Genomic DNA, 13,607 nt, shown 5'->3' with positions numbered 1-13,607 from the left:
TGATTAATAAAACTTGCCACCATTAGGCTTCTGGTATATTCTTATACCAAATACTCCATCTGTTGTGTTGTTCCCCACCTTGGTTCTTCACAATTACAAGCAGAAAATCGTTGCAAAGTAGGGGCAAGTATTTGCAAAAACAAGCAAAAATCGCCAGCTTATTATAAGCATGAATGTATGGTGGAATTTCTTCCCAAGCAATGGACTTTCAAATCACTTAAGAAATCACCAATGTGATTCCTTGAATATTTCGAATGTGTCAAGATATTTTGCCTTGAATGTGTCAAGATATTTTGCCTAAGTCAAACAAGAGATTTATTTATTTATATCCAACAGAGGACTGAAAATTAAACTTAGTGTTTAGTTTGGGGGCAGTTTGGGGGGAATTCAGCCATTTTAAAAATGACCGTCTTACAGATGAATGGATAAAGAAGATGTGGCAATATATACAATGGAATACTACTCAGCCATAAAAAGAAATGAAATTGAGTTATTTGTAGTGAGGTGGATGGACCTAGAGTCTGTCATACAGAGTGAAATAAGTCAGAAAGAGAAAAACAAATACCGTATGCTAACACATATATATGGCATCTAAAAAAAAATGGTTCTGAAGAACCTAGGGGCAGGACAGGAATAAACATGCAGACGTAGAAAATGGGCTTGAAGACAAGGGGAGGGGGAAGGGTAAGCTGGGACGAGGTGAGAGAGTGGCATGGACTTATATATACACTACCAAATGTAAAATAGATAGCTAGTAGGAAGCAGCCGCATCACACGGGAAGATCAGTTCGGTGTTTGTGACCACCTAGAGGGGTGGGATAGGGAGGGTGGGAGGGAGACTCAAGAGGGAGGGGATATGGGGATATATGTATATGTATAGCTGACTCACTTTGTTATAAAGCAGAAACTAACACACCATTGTAAAGCAATTATACTCCAATAAAGATGTTAAAAAAGGGGCTTCCCTGGTGGCGCAGTGGTTGAGAGTCTGCCTGCCGATGCAGGGGACACGGGTTTGTGCCCCGGTCCGGGAAGATCCCACATGCCGCGGAGCGGCTAGGCCCGTGAGCCATGGCCGCTAAGCCTGCGCATCCGGAGCCTGTGTTCCGCAATGGGAGAGGCCACAACAGTGAGAAGCCCGCGTACCGGGAAAAAAAAAAAAAAAGATGTTAAAAAAAAAAGTCTTAAAAAAAATGACCACCAAAAACAGGTTCACTAAATTTATTTTAAAAATCATAAAATGTTTCTTACAAAAGAGCATTACATTGTGCACACTGCTCCGAATAGATGCCAGGGACATATGGACTATTGTTACTTTTCCTCCCTGTCCCACCACCACAAATGTTACAGTGGCCACAAAGCAAAGTGTTCACAATAATTACATGGGGGGACTTTTTTTAAACCACCAACAATGAGCAAAAATTAAAATTCACTCACTCTGCTGCTGTTTCAAAATTTCAATGTTCATTTTTGCACACCCTCCCCCAACCCCCAACCCTGTTTGTAAGGAACTAAAACATTTCATCTGGTGAACTGCAAAGATTTCGCTACACCTCAAATGCAGCGCACCCATGAAGCAGAGGAATGTTGGCTCTTTAAACAGAAGCAGATTAAAAAAAAAATGCAGGACTCCTTCAGTTCTTCACTATTCTTAGAAAAACTTTCCAGAATACTGCTTCACAGTATAAAAAAGAAAAAAATATCTTGCATTAGAATCCTTCAACATCTGCATACTTCTTCACACTGTTCTGCAGCAAATACTGTGCATTCTGTATCTGGTCTTGTGTTCCTGTAATGGTAATGATCCGATCTTTGGAACCTTCTAAAGGCTCATCAATTTTGATTGAAGCTCCTGACTCATGACAGGTTTGTTTAATCCACTGACCACATTTGCCAATAATCAATCCAGCCAAATCTTTGGGAATAGTTACTTGTGTAGTAATAATAGGTCCACCAAGATCACCATATGAGCCACGACCCCCTGCATAGGAATAATCATGTCCAGAGCCACCCTGTGGTTCATAAGCCATCTGTCACTCTGATGGGCTCCATGTATCTATGGCAGAGTCCCAGGTTTTATCAGCACTGAAACCAACCATGCCATCATAACGGTCTCCAGGTCTCCCTCTTCTGTCATAAGCCATTAGCTCTCCTCCTCTAGGCGGTGGTGGAGAAGGAGGAAGATTCTGAGCTCTGCCACCACCCCGGCCACCTCGTCCAGAAGGAGGTCCTTGACGAGGGCTCATATCATCATAATCTCTTCTGGATGGAGGCATGGGACGCCTACCCCGACGAGGAGGCATTCTGTCAAAACTACCTCTTGCCCGCATGGGAAATCCCAAGGGACGTCCACGGCAGTCATCAAACATTGTAAAACCACCATAATCATAGGTTTCATCGTAAAAATTGGGATCATACAGCTGAGAACGTCCTTTGATGGGAGACTCTGATATAAGATCAAGGATGATCTTTATGCACTCTACAACCTTAAAAGGTTTTCCTCCAGTAAGGACTACTCTGTCAGTGGATTGAGGACAACATTCCTGGAAAAGCTTGATTGCTGTCTGAGTGTTCACTTGAAATTCTTTGATTTTAGCACCTTTGACCCCAATAATTCCTCCAGCCAGACTCTGATGAATCAACAGTCTCAACTCACAGTCAAAGTTGCCTCCTTTATAGTGCTGGTAATTTAAGCATTCCATAGCATCAGATTCTAGCGGGAGCTGGCTGATTGCAGTGGGTGATGGCAACTGCAGGCCCTCTTCCAAGGTAGGGATGATTTTCTTCAGAATTTCTCTGTTGCAGTATCAGCACTGATACTCAATGTGCGCTCGGGGCCACTGCTGTCTGGGACTGAAACACTGACATTGTAGTCTGTATGGAGAGCCTTAATATTCTTGCCTCCTTTTCCAACCACTGCCTCAGCATTCTTGCTCTGAAACAGAATGCATAATTCAACCATCTCATCAGTGTTTCTAGATCTTTTAAAAGCTTGTTCCTCTTCCATATCTTCAGCAGGGTGTTTACCAAGTTCGCCATTGGTTTCGGTGTTGGTAAAGGCTTCCTCTGGCTGTTCAGTTTCCATTTTTTTGTATTAAAGGGACACACCAATCAGTTATTAAATACATCCTTACAGGGCAGAACTGAAGTGTTCTGGGAGGGACCAACTGACACCCTAGTGCTGCAGTAGCCTGTAGGCCGCAAATAAGCAGGAAGTAGGCAAGACGTCAAGGTTGATGCAGCAGAGAAACAGGATAATGACACCTTTCATGGAAAACAAGCTTTATCTTCTGAGAATTTGGAGCAAATGTTATCAGTCATAGGTACCTTTTAGTCTAAGAACAGGAAATGATGTTGAGAAATAAAACATGACCAAAAGGATTGTTTCTCATTTTGTTCAAAACCGTTTCCTCCATGAACTTTTCCTCTAGGAATTCAAAGAATTACATAGATGGAGCATGACTCAGTCTCTCCACTGACCTCACTTACTGACAGTTGGGAATTTTGGCTTCCCCATGTCAGTACCCTGACACAGGTCTTTCTACTTGTTTACCTACAGGGAGCTGACTCAGAGGAAACCTCAGAGTTTCAAAACGCCTTACAAGCAAATGGCAAAACATGCACCAGCTAAACAAAAACTTGATTGTCATCTTTCCATAAGCATTTCTATGTTTCTATGATGAATAAATGAATGAATGAATAAATAAATAAATAAATAAATAATAAATATCACATTTATTAAAATACTTGGAAAGGAGGAAGATTGCCAAGCCTTTAACAAAATTATTGTGGACCTATTACATGTCTAAAGAAAAGAATATCGAAAAATTGAGGAAATCTGGAGAGAAAATACTGTGTAAATTAGAGATGTGAACCTGGAAAGCTAGATTAAGATACATCAAGTTTACCTGCAATGTTCTAGCCAAGTTAAGTTGAAATTACTAATAGGTGAAGTAAAGAAGGTGTCACACCCTCCACTGGGACACCACTGTGGTTGAACCTGCAGTGTGTGCTGCTCATTGTGTGAGGGAGAAATCACACCTTGGGGAGGGGGTATCTCATGAAAATGGCATTCATTCAGAAGAATTTATTTTTAGATTTGGACTTGCATTAGGTGATTTGGGGGGAGGGTTAGGAAATAGGGCTTCGCTCTGGGCTGAATGTTGTCAGAAAGTGGGGCAATTCTATGGTTGGGTCTCTTATTAAATCTTACCTAGACAGAGGGATATCAAGACTGAGGCTAAAACTGTAACGAGTAAAGAAGCAGCAGGCATGCTGATCAGCCTGCACAGCCGGATGTTTGATCATTTTTGTGGCTTAGCCCACATTCATGATTTACTCTGTGTCCAGCTGTAGTTATGAAGTGGTCTTATTTGTGTCTTGATCCATCAGGGTCACAGAGCAGCTTGTCTGATGTCAGTGTTCTGTGAAATTGTTTATTTCAAAAGAAGAACATGAAGATCTTGCTGGGAGTACCAGCTCAACTCCTGGAGGTTGGGGACAGCTTTTCTCTTTCTCAAAACCATACGAGATTTTCAGCATCAAATTATATAAAACAATTCTTCCTAATAAACAAAGAAACAGGTCCAAAAAGACTGAGAAAGAGATCTGTAAAGTTATAGTGTGAGTGAGGAGAAAATTGTTTTATCAAGTTGACAGCCACTTTCATTAGACAAGCTGATAAAATTTCTCATCTTCATCATTCAAATTCAGATAAATTTTTTAAACTTTGTCAATACAAAGTTTCAAAATTAGCTAAATAAATTTTCTTTATGTCAAGAAAAACTGGGCAGAATTTTTAAGAGTCCACAAATACTGAGCTGGAAATATTTACAAAGCACGGGCTATACAGAAACATATTTTGATGTATGCCACAACAAACCTGCCTGACCCTTTTGAAAAGTGATTAGGCCATAGACATCAGGAGGTATAAAATTATACATGTGTTTTGAGTTAGTAACACTGATCATAAGGCTATATTCTTTGTAAATATTCCTTAAAAATAGAAAAATTACATGCTTAAGATGTTACCATCAAATTACTAGTGGTAATTACAGTTGTTTTTCTTTTTTAAAAAAGGTGCTGCCGGGCTTCCCTGGTGGCGCAGTGGTTGAGAGTCCGCCTGCCAATGCAGGGGACACGGGTTCGTGCCCCGGCCCGGGAGGATCCCACGTGCCGCGGAGCGGCTGGGCCCATGAGCCATGGCCGCTGAGTCTGCACGTCCGGAGCCTGTGCTCCACCATGGGAGAGGCCACAACAGTGAGAGGCCCGCGTACCGCAAAAAAAAATAATAAAATAAAATAAATAAATAAAAAAGGTGCTGTACTCTTTTTAATTATTTAATTATTTTATTTATTTATTTTTGGCTGCGTTGGGTCTTTGTTGCTGCGCACGGGCTTTCTCTAGCTGCTGCGAGCGGGGGCTACTCTTCGTTGCAGTGCGCCGGCTTCTCATTGCGGTGGCTTCTCTTGTTGCAGAGCACGGGCTCCAGGCACGCGGGCTTCAGTAGCTGCAGCACGCAGGCTCAGTAGTTGTGCCCCTGGGGCTCTAGAAGCGCAGGCTCAGTACTTGTGGCGCATGGGCTTAGTTGCTCCTCGGCATGTGGGATCTTCCCAGACCAGGGCTCAAACCCGTGTCCCCTGCATTGGCAGGCGGATTCTTAACCACTGCGCCACCAGGGAAGTCCCTAATTACAATTTAATAGCATCCTAATTTCAAACAATAGGAGAAACAATAAATTTGCATCTAAGTCTCCTAGATTATCTATTAAGGCATAATTTAACTGATCATTACTGGAGGTGCTATGGCCCGTCAAAATTGTCCTGCTTTTGAGTCCATTGGGTCTTTTATCTCCACCTTATCAGTCATCGGATATGGGTAGGGCCCAGAAGGCTATGACCTTAGGTGAGGTCAGCTCACCTCGGCAGTTCATCTCAGCAGCTGAGGCATTTCTGAAGGGTCTGAGCTGAAGGTCATCTGCTCACAGTATTCCAGTAATGTTACTGAGTCCAAGCTCATTCTGCTCGCCCCACGACAGGCCGATAAATCTGGAGGTGAGGTGTTGGGGCAAGGTATAGCGAGTTTATTCGGAAAGCCGGAAGTCCAAGAAGATGGCAGACTAGAATCCTAGAGAACCGTCTTCCCAGGGTCTGGATGCTAATTTCTTTTATAGAACAGAGAGCGGGTTGGTGAGGAGGTAAAGTTAAAAAGGCCATAAGTTTTGCAAATGTCTTCTGGTTTCGCCAGACTCAGGAGGGGGTGTGTTAATTTCTTCTTTCCTGCAGCCATTCACAGGTGAGCTGGGTCAGGATGTTCCTTGTGAGCTGAACAAAGGTATTTTAGTTTAGCATTCAGGCAGAGGGGCAGGGTGTCCTGAGACAGGCCATTATGTGTGTTTATAGCTATAGTCAACATCCTTTTAGTGAGTAACTTGTAACAAAAGCAACAGAAAGCAAAGAGACAGATCTAATATGGAATCAGATTTGTTCTTCCCTATTCCAGTAGCTAAGGTGATGAAGGAGAACCTAGGGCACAGCCCATGTCCACTGCAGTCCACCCCTAGCACTGCCGGGATCCACTTCCTCACATACATAGAGGGAGCAGCTTTTCTAGGATTCTGGGGATCTCTCTTCCTAAGGGAAGCTTGGGTGAGGAAATGAAATGGGAAGAACTATGGTCCCAACCACTGCAACTGATATGATCTCTCTCCTCCATTATCCATTGTAGATTTCCTTTCTCTTTAGCTGGCACCTCTGCTTGTCTCAGAGGCTTCCTGGTGACATGATTTGGAAATTCGTCCTCAAAGAGCCTAAAGCCCTGATCACCATGATCTTCTCAAGGCAGGATTACTATACTGGTCTATTTTCCATCAAAACTGGGCAAGAGAATGCCAAGTGGCACCTAAGTGGATCACCTGAGTTTGATCCACTGGTATGGGAGGCTACATAACATCATATTCAGTCAGAGTCACATGTTCCACAAAGGAGATTCATCCTTCAGGAGTCAGCCCATGACCATGAGCTCCGCTTGTACTTAACAGAGTGCCTGGCACCAGGAAAGCTCTTGTCATCCTCAGCAAATGTGTGAGGGAGGAAAAGGAGCCTACTATGCAGAAATTGCTTAGGGGTATGTGTGTGTGTGTTTTGTTTGAGCTGAAGCATAGTAGGTGCTTAGTACATATGAATTTAATGAACTGTAAATGCACAGTTTTTACATTTTGCAAAATACATTTTGCAAAATAAGGTATTTTTAACCATTAACATTCCCCTTGCTATCCCCAAACAGCATAAGAGCAGCTAACCTCCAACCATGAAGGAAGATGACTCCATATTAAAGGATACAGATTTTTTTCTATTTCTATGGTATTCCATTATACATTTTATTTCTATATTTCTATTGTGTTAATCCTTTATAGGGTTTCTAACCATCCTATATTGCCACTTCAGGCTCCTATCTTCAGGCTGGAGAAAAGGCTGATTACTATTCCTCCTTTATGTGTCACAAATGAAAAAAAATACTGTGAAAACAATAGTAGTATGGACAGGATAATTAGTTACTTTATTACTAGCTCAGGTGGCAGCTCAGGTAAGTCTCTTAATCTGTGACCTCTGTTATATAAAAAGCAGGCAGCTGGATCTCAGCTCCTTTCCATTCTAACAGATGTTTGTTGACAGTTTTTCATTTAATGGGAAGTGCATCTGTAGCCTCCACACACACACAAAAAAAGTGTCTCAGTCCCTGCCACTAGAGGACGCCACAGCCTAAGACCTGAGATGAGGTTGCCACTAAGGCCACTGCACTGCGGCTGCAGTGAGTTACCGCATTGTATTGCAATGCATTTTTTGCTGTATTGTAGCGTAATGTATTGCATTGAATTGCATTAGATTAAGTTGTGTCATATGATATGGATTTATATGGTATTTAATTGAATTGCCTTAGAGAACCTGTTCTCTATTTGCTACTACATTTTTAAATTGATGCCTATAATTCGTGCCCATAATCGTCATTTTCTTAAATCACAGTGGCTAAATTGAAGTACAATAAAGCATAATTCATCTCAAGAAATCTTCACCAGACTCACTTAGAAAGAGGCAGAATGCTCTAGTTGGAAGGGCGTGGGTGATCCAATCTATCTTGTTAACCATTGCCTCTTCACAGCCTAGAGCACTGCTTGCACACAGTAGGCTCTTAAGAACATATTTCAATGAATTACACACAGTTTTATTCCATGTATGCTATTATTGGGGTGAACTTGGGCAAATTATTTAATCCAGTATTTTTTAGAGTGGATCCACTGATTAGCCATAGTTGGATCATCTGGGTGTTTACTTAAATTATTATTTCTTAAACTACCTTAGATCTAATACTTTAGCACTCCTCTGAGTTGTTGGTGGTGGTCGTGGGAAATCTGCCTTTTTAATAAGCATCCCATGTGTAATTGAAGCTTCAGAACCACTGGCTTAGTCTACTTCTGGTCTCAATTCCCCCCTCCCATATTCATCTGAGGAATTAATCAATTAACTAACTCATTTCTTTGATGCAAATATGTCTATGGAGTCATCACCACTTGTAAGGGATGGAAAATGTCAGGCCTCACGCTGCAGAAGCAGAGCACAGTCAGGGAAGAGTGAGACGTGGGCTTTCTCCTGCCCATTGCTTCTAGTCCCTGCCTTGCTCAGCCACAAGCAGCAGCCCTGGATGTGAAGAAGAGGGAACACAGGGTCCAGCAGGGATGGTGGAGGAGGGGTTTGTACACAACCTTGAAAAAGAGAAGCAGCAAACAACGGTCAAGGCTCTACTGTATTCCAAAGGCTGATCCCTGACCAGCAGCAGAGCATCACTTGGGAACTCATTAAAAAATGCAAGTTCTTGGATTTCACCAAGGACTGACTGAATCAGAAACTCTGGGACGGTCACCCAGGAGTGTAAGTTCTAATAAGTCCTCAGGTGATTCTGATGCATTCTAAGTTTTGCGAACCAGTGCTCTGTCTGTATGCAGTGCCCCCAGGGCCAGCTGAACCTGGGGCACCTGAGTCCCTACCTGATTCCCCAGCTGAAGCCTGGGCCCCTGTTGACCCACATATGCAGTGGTCTCCATGCACAGTGGCTGCAAGGTCGTGCTTTTCCTTCACGGATCAAACGGTGTTTAGCAAGATGACCACCTTGGAAAATCTCACAGACCCTTAAATAAGTATTAATATTGGCATATTAATTCATCTGTTAATTTTATCAACCAACAAATAATTTTTAGTGTCTACTGTATTCCAGGCACAATTGTACCACTCAGATTATAGTATGGAACTGAAGGGATGAAAAGCCCTGTCCTCATGGAGTTTATAGTCAGGTGAAAGGAGATGAGCAGTACACAATGGCAAAATTGAAGAGCAGTAAGTGCTGCGGAGTCCTCACTGTTCATTGCAGCACTATTCACAGTCGCCAAGACATGGAAGCAACCTAAGTGTCCATCAGCAGATGAATGGATAAAGAAGATGTGGCACCTATATACAATGGAATATTACACAGTCATTAAAAAGAATGAAATAATGCCATGTGCAGCAACATGGATGGACCTAGTGATCATCATACTAAGTAAGTCATACAGAGAAAGACAATTATCATATGATATCTCTTATATGTGGAATCTAAAATATGATACAAATGAATTTATTTACAAAACAGAAACAGACTCACAGACACAGAAAACAAACCTACGGTTACCAAAGGGGAAAGTGGGGAGACGGATAAGTGAGGAGTTTGGAATTAAGAGATACACACTACTATATATAAAATAGATAAACAACAAGGACCTACTGTACAGTACAGGGAACTATATTCAATACCTTGTAATAACCCATGGAAAAGAATCTGAAAAATATATATATACATATCTATATACATATATATTTGAATCACTTTGCTGTACACCTGAAACTAACATATTGTAAATCAACTATACCTCAATAAATACATAAATAAATAAATAAATAAACTTTAAAAAATAAGTTCTATGGAGGAAGTAAAGCAGGGAAGGGGGATGGGTGGTGCCAGGGTGGGGGGGTAAGCATGCAGTTTTAAGTGGAGAATCTCTATGGAGGTGACAATTCAGCATAAACTCAAGATAAGCCATGTGCATGTCTTCTCTGGGAGGGATGTATGTCAGGTAGAGGACATAGCAATTGAAAGCACCCTGAGGATGATCCAGAGGCCAGCATGGCTAGAAAAAAGAGGGTTGGGTTGCACTGGTGTATACATTTGTCAAAGGTCATCGAATGGAACATTTAAGATTTGTGCATTTCATTATACCTAAAAAAAAGGAACAATTTTGGTTTATACAGCTATATTGAACTCTAGTTAATAATGTTAATGATATGCACACAAAGGTGTCTGGGGGTAAACTGATTTCTATAATTTATTTTAAATGGATCAAAACATAAGATGATGACGTAAAATGGATAGATGGAAGGATGGATACATAGATATATAATTTAATAAACAAGTATAGGAAAGTGTTCATTGTTGAATCCATGGAGTGAGTATATAGTATTCATTGTAAAAGTCTTTCTACTTTTCTGTATATTTGAATTTTTTTATAATAAACTGATCAGTCCAGGTTTTCCTACCCCAGCACTGGTTCCCATGGAGATTTCTGCTCGTGGGTTTCTGTTCCAGCAAGTTGTAATTCTCTGTACATGCCTGTTGGTCTAATCAATTTGGGGGAAGTGGTTTGATTGTGACCTCACTTCTCTTACACATCTAAGAAGAGATGTTGCATTTTCAGTCTGTTCAGCATTTTATTTGTTAGGACAGAGTGGTGACTTCCAAGCTCCTTACATGCTAGATCAGAAGCCAGAAATCTCTATGTTATTCCTTAGATTTGTGACTGAGGCCATGAAGAGTAGGCCTGCTGGTGGCAGCTGAAGGGCCGCCTTCATAGGGGGACTCTATGAGGTTTTGGACATGAACAGTACAATTGGGGCCTGGTGCCAGTGTGGCCGAGAGCAGGAACATCTCTTGTGTATCTGCTGACATATGCACCACTTTGGCCCTTCCACAGTGACAGTGTTGGAACCTCAGGATAAAATACTCAGGCTTGGGCATCCAACGCTTCACAAAGAAACCCAGAAGCAGTGGAAGTGGAGTGGCCTCAAATGGTTGTAGATAGGGGTCAAGTTGAAGAAAATGGAGAACTGAGTTGTGATCCCTAGAGAAAGCTAGAAGCCCTGAGGCGGGATATTGCCAGGGCCGAGTTCTCATGCTGTGTCGGTAGAGAACAAATGGTAGTGAAATATGAGGTTATACTTACCCCAGGTTGAGCCACATTTCACCCTCACGAGTGTTCACCTCTCCTTACAGAGGTTTCTGGGTTAAGACAAATGATTAGAGCAAAGAGAGTTAGGAACACAGCAACTCTCAGTGGCAGCAAAGAAAATGTGTTGAAGTCTGCAGCGTAACAATCCACACACAGGTCAGATAGCAACATGTGTAGAAAGGAAAACTGGTAATGTGTGTCCTGAAAGTGCAGCCTCAGTATCACTGAGCACTGGTGTCTGCAGTCTCAAGTTCTCCAGCTTTATAAAGAATGGCAAAGAAACCAGACTCAAAGTAAGAGATTGGCAGGAACAAGGGCACCCTCTGGCTATAACATTGCAATGGAAATGTGAGCCTCTGAGGTTCAGGTTCCAGGAAGCTGTACCAATAGGAGCCTGAAGTTAGGAAAGCCAACCTACTGCTTCTGATGACAGCTGATGTGGAGTTAGAGAGGTGCTGATGGGTTAGCTAATCCCTTCTTGTTCACTCAAAGCCTGGGGATACATCTTGAGTCCCAGCCTACAAGAGCTCAGCCTTCTGCAAGCAAAGGTGGCCATGGGACCTTGGTCTGGATACAGGAAGCTAAACTGTGTGCAAAATGAGGCAACGGGTTCTCAACTCCCATCCCTGCTATCTAGCTCTTTACCTTTTCCTCAGGCTTTAATTATGCTGGGGTGGGTGTCAGGGGATGGGGCAGCCGGGAAGATTGATGTGGATTGGTGGTCACACGTGAATTTGGAGGAGGAAGAAGAGCTGCTCCCCAAATAACCCTCCCACTTCTTTCTCCCTCATGCACTGACTATTAAGAAACAACACTACGGGGCTTCCCTGGTGGCGCAGTGGTTGAGAGTCCACCTGCCAATGCAGGGGACACGGGTTCGTGCCCCGGTCTGGGAGGATCCCACATGCTGCAGAGTGGCTGTGCCCGTGAGCCATGGCCGCTGAGCCTGCGCCTCCGGAGCCTGGGCTCCGCAACGGGAGAGGCCACAACAGTGAGAGGCCCGCGTACCGCAAAAACAACAACAACAACAAAAAAACCCAACAACAACACTAGTCCCTGGAAAGATGCTGTCGAAATTAAAACATTCTTCCAGGGGACTTCCCTGGCGGTCCAGTGGTTAAACCTCCGCGCTTCAAATACAGGAGGCGCAGGTTTGACCCCTAATTGGGGAACTAAGATCCTACATGCTGCGCGACGCTGCCAAAAAAAAAAACTTCTTCCCTTTGTCTATGGCCCTTAATAGCTGCAGCATTTGAAAACTCATGAAATTCAAAGCCTTTTCAATTATATACAACACTCTAAGAAGTTTATACACATCTTGATACCAAGATTATGAAAACCTTATGTGGGTGTATTTATTCATATTTATATACGTACATAGGTGTGCATGTGTATATGTTGAAAGGGGGGAGGGGCAAAACTGGCAACTTCTTCAGGCATTAAAATAATAGCTAACACTTACACATATGCTTACTCTGTGCCAGGAACTGTTCTAAAGCCTTCGCACATTCACTCTGCTTACTCATTTAATCCTCACAACAACCATATGAAGTAGATATTACTGTTTTCATCATTATCCCTATCTTACAGATAGGGAAAAAAGGACACACAGAAGTCAAGAGTGAAGACGGGATTTGGATCCATGATATTCGTGCTACAGGCTCTGGGCTATAGGGGCTCTCATCCTGGGGTCCATTTAAAAGGCTGGATGGGTGAGTCTTTCTAATTCTACAATTCAATTCAATTCCACTCTTACTGCTAAAAGAGATTCTCTACAGTTGTTTCCTTGTTCAGACCTTTGCTTGCAGGAACATGTTGGGAGATTGGAACCTTTGCCTGTAGGATAGAAAATGACAGATTAGGGGAACGGAATGTCACATTTCCAGACATGTCTGGGGAAAAAAGATTTAGAACATCGAGCTTCTTTGACCTCTTCCCTCCTTCCTTTCAACCATGCCTTTTAGACATTCCTCTTCTCACTGACAGGCATCTTACATAGTCCAAGACCAAAAGAAAACACCCCACTTTCTCCCTAAACTACAGGTCTGCTGGGCAATGCAGGGACTGAGACACATTTGTCTGCCAGTAGCCCATCACAAAGGTCAAGCACAAATAAGTGTTAAAGACAAGGTTGATTTGATTTACGTGATTCAAGAAATGTCTTCATCTCTGCAGCAATTATGTTATAATAACTGTAGCCACCATCTAACTAGTAGCCACTATTTGTTGGTAATTATCTTAGGCTCTCACTAATCCATAACATAGCCCTCTACGGTATTAGCTCCAGTTCATAGACAAG

General features: G+C 42.5%; 1 pseudogene across 1 annotated transcript; it reads right to left on the bottom strand.

Annotated features, from left to right (window-relative positions):
• Positions 1–855: 855 nt before the first annotated feature.
• On the bottom strand, positions 856–3,247 carry LOC308617178 (heterogeneous nuclear ribonucleoprotein K-like; annotated as a pseudogene). Its single transcript has one exon. The product of its transcript is annotated as a heterogeneous nuclear ribonucleoprotein K-like (transcript).
• Between the last annotated feature and the right edge of the window lie 10,360 nt (positions 3,248–13,607).

The sequence above is a fragment of the Mesoplodon bidens genome, assembly GCF_964165515.1.
Source record: "Mesoplodon bidens genome assembly, chromosome: 1".
In the NCBI taxonomy this organism is placed as follows: Eukaryota; Metazoa; Chordata; class Mammalia; order Artiodactyla; family Ziphiidae; genus Mesoplodon; species Mesoplodon bidens.
The sequence above is the reverse complement of the archived record's forward strand: the minus strand, read 5'-3'. Positions and strand labels throughout refer to the sequence as shown.